General features: G+C 41.1%; 1 pseudogene; it reads left to right on the top strand.

Annotated features, from left to right (window-relative positions):
* The first annotated feature begins 695 nt into the window (after positions 1 to 695).
* On the top strand, positions 696 to 2,807 carry LOC133911115 (AAA-ATPase ASD, mitochondrial-like; annotated as a pseudogene).
* Positions 2,808 to 3,404: the final 597 nt, after the last annotated feature.

Genomic DNA, 3,404 nt, shown 5'->3' with positions numbered 1-3,404 from the left:
AAAGCGTGTTTTTGCCAGTATGGTTGACTAGCCTACCTATTTTAAGGTAGTGTTTGGTTGGTTGAACGAAATTGAATGAGATAGGATCGTTCTAGATGGGATGAGATTAGACAGGAAGATCCTAGATGAGGTGGTATAAGTAGGTTGTTTAATTAAATGTATGGGATGATATCGGAATATGTTTGGTTGGTTGTATAAAATGGGATGACTTGGTATAAGATTTTGTTCGGTTACCTAAATGGGTTGATGTTGGATGGGCAATATACGATGATAAAAATTTATATAAATGAAGCATTACAAAGGAACTCACTTTTTCATTATATAACCTAGAGCTAAAAATAATTTTAGAAATTAGTCCATCACATCAAAAGAATATTATTGATTTTTTTCAGATTTTTGAGAATTTATTTAAGGCTCAAACAATAGTTAGAAGTTATAAAAGTAAACTTTTGAAGAATTTTAGCTGTATAAGTAGATGCAGAAGTATGTATTCGCTGATCTAAGCAGTAGATATATATGTTTATCCGTCAGGTAAAAAAAAAAACAGTATGTAAGGACAAACAAATTCATTTCTCCTTAAGATTATGAGTATCGGTCGGACCAATTAGCTCCTATATATAGAGGTGCCGTGGCGACCGCAAAGACGCACTCGAAACTGAACAAAAACCGACTCGAGTGCTATTGAACTGAGAGAGATGGATGCTCTTGCTGCATCTGTATGGTTTGCTCAGGTCCCAGTGGTGCTAAGCGTTCTGGCCGTGCGCTGGACCATGATATGGCAGAATCTGCAGCACATCCACCTGCAGCAGTTCTTCACGCGCCACTTCAACCGGCGCGCGCGGCGATGGTCGACACTTACCTGTCGCTCACCTTAGAGGAGTATGAGGGCGGCCGCATCAAGAGCAGCGACGCCTTCAACGAGGTCGAAGTCCTACCTCACGACGGCGAGCACGCACAACGCGCGCCACCTCAGGGCAGAGTGCGGCGGCGCCAGGGACGCCGCCGCGGCAGAAAAGCTTGTGCTCAGCATGGCGAAAGACGAGGAGGTGGCGGACGTCTTCCATGGTGCCACGGTTTGGTGGTCGGCCGACGTTGTGCCACCAGCGCAGGACGCCATGCCATATGCATGGAGCCGCGCGCCACGAGCGCCGCTACTTCCGCTACTTCATGGTCCAGAACCGCCAGCACAGACTCTACACCAATATCCACAAGGAAGGCTGGGATGAGGGGTAAGCACCTTTAATCGCGAGATATTTAACGCAACCAAATTAATTACTCCGTCCGTCGTCTCCGAGCCCATTCTACAGCGCCGACCATGCATACCCAAGGTTCACGTATGCGTTTGGTGCTAAAACCAGTAGTCGGCGGTTATCGGAAAACCACTATTATCATAAAAACCGGATAAAAACGGCCCGTTTGCAATGTGCATTCAGCCTGTTTGTGCCTTTTTCTAATTTTTTGTTTTATTTAACTCTCAATATTTGAGCACATATTTTGTTATGCAAATGATATTTTTTTAAAAAATTTCACAGATAGTCTTAGAATTATCTCTAGTTTTTTAATGAATTTGTTCCTAATTTTTTTATTTTTTAAATCTAATTTGAATTTTTTAAATTTAAATTTGGTAACCGTTCGTAAGGACAGTTATTGCGATTTTTGACGGTAACTGTCGCATTTTTTAACTGCGTACCCGTATTGAATTGACATGCTCCAACTGCAACTCCACTTTTGCAATATTAAAGCATGCATGGGTGAATTATAGTTTTAATTAAAACATCCAAACTTTTCATGACGAGTGACTTATATTGCTGGACGGAGGTAGTACTAATTTCGGTTACAATATAACAAGAAATGACCATGTGTACATCTATTAGTAAATGGTACTAAACTACAAACAAATTAAACTCTTTCATAGCATTTGTAAATAAATGTTAAAATACGGTGATGAACACATTTTTTTTTTATTTCTTGGATGGACAAACTTAATTGTGAAACTAATTAAGGTATTAAGAGCCACAATTAACTACGTCTGTATGTAACTACAGTTGGTACGAAGACGTTTGGACCCATGTCCCGTTCGACCGCCCCAAGACGTTCGACAAGCTGGTCATGGGCCCAGCAAAGAAAGAGATCATGGACGACCTCGACATGTTCAAGAACGGCAAGGGGTAGCTACAATCGCGTACGGAAGCTGTGGAAGCGAGGGTACCTCTTGTACAGCCCACCATTCACCAGCAAGTCCACCATGGTCGCGGCGATGGCCAACTACCTCGAGTATGACGTCTAAGACTTCGAGTTCACGTCGGTGAAGACCAACACCGAGCTCCGAAAGCTGCTCATAGAGACGAAGATCAAGTCCATCATGGTGTTCGAGGACATCTCGACTGCTCATTCGACCTAACTGGCAAGCGTAAGAGCAAGGAGGAGGAGGACGAGGAGGAAGGGAAGGATGGGGATGCACGTCGTCAGAACAAGAAGGGTTACACCAAGAGCAAGGTCACTCTGTCCGGCTTGCTCAACTTCATCGACGGGCTCTGGTCGGCGTGCGGCGACGAACGTCTCATCGTGTTCACCACCAATCACATCGAGAAGCTCGACCCGGCGCTGATCCGGACAGGGTGGATGGACAAAAAGTTCGAGATGTCACACTGCGACTTCGAGTCCTTCAAGTTCCTGGCTAGGATGCATCTCGACGACGATGTCGAAGTGCACGAGCTGTTTGGCGTTGTCAAGGCGTTGCTCAAGGAGGTGAACATGGTGCCCGTCGACGTGGTGAGCACCTGACGCCGAAGAGCCTTGACGACTAAGTAGGATCTTGTCATGGCCAGGTGAGGTGAAGCTCTCTTAGTCTTCTTATCCATATATGTTAAGTGCATTTTAAATTAATTGTTTTTCATCTTCACTACTCAAGTGACACTAAAAGATTATACATCTATTTCTACATTTTTCAAGATAGATCTACTCATATGATTTTACTGTTTCTAAACTAAATATTTTAAAAGTTATTATTAGTCAAATATTATACAATCATCTCCAAATTGTTGAAACTTTGAGATTTATTTAGAATTATACAAATATAGTAGGCCAAGCTCATATATTCTAAATATGGACCACATATATTTGAGCCATTATCTAAACAGATATAAATACATATCATTTTAGATAAGATACGATATTCAATACTTATCTTTGAATATTATTTTGTATTAGAACATATTTATTAAATTCATTTAATTTGTGATATTACGAAATGAGTTTTCAAGATACATCTATTCGTATGATTTTAAGATTTTTAATTTAAATATTTTAGAAGCTATTGTTAGTCAAAGTTTTAAAGTTTGATGAAACATTTTTCAAATAATATATAGTTATGACCGGAGTGAGTGTATATATATATATACACG

Source organism: Phragmites australis, chromosome 3 (assembly GCF_958298935.1).
Source record: "Phragmites australis chromosome 3, lpPhrAust1.1, whole genome shotgun sequence".
Lineage (NCBI taxonomy): Eukaryota > Viridiplantae > Streptophyta > Magnoliopsida > Poales > Poaceae > Phragmites > Phragmites australis.
The sequence above is the reverse complement of the archived record's forward strand: the minus strand, read 5'-3'. Positions and strand labels throughout refer to the sequence as shown.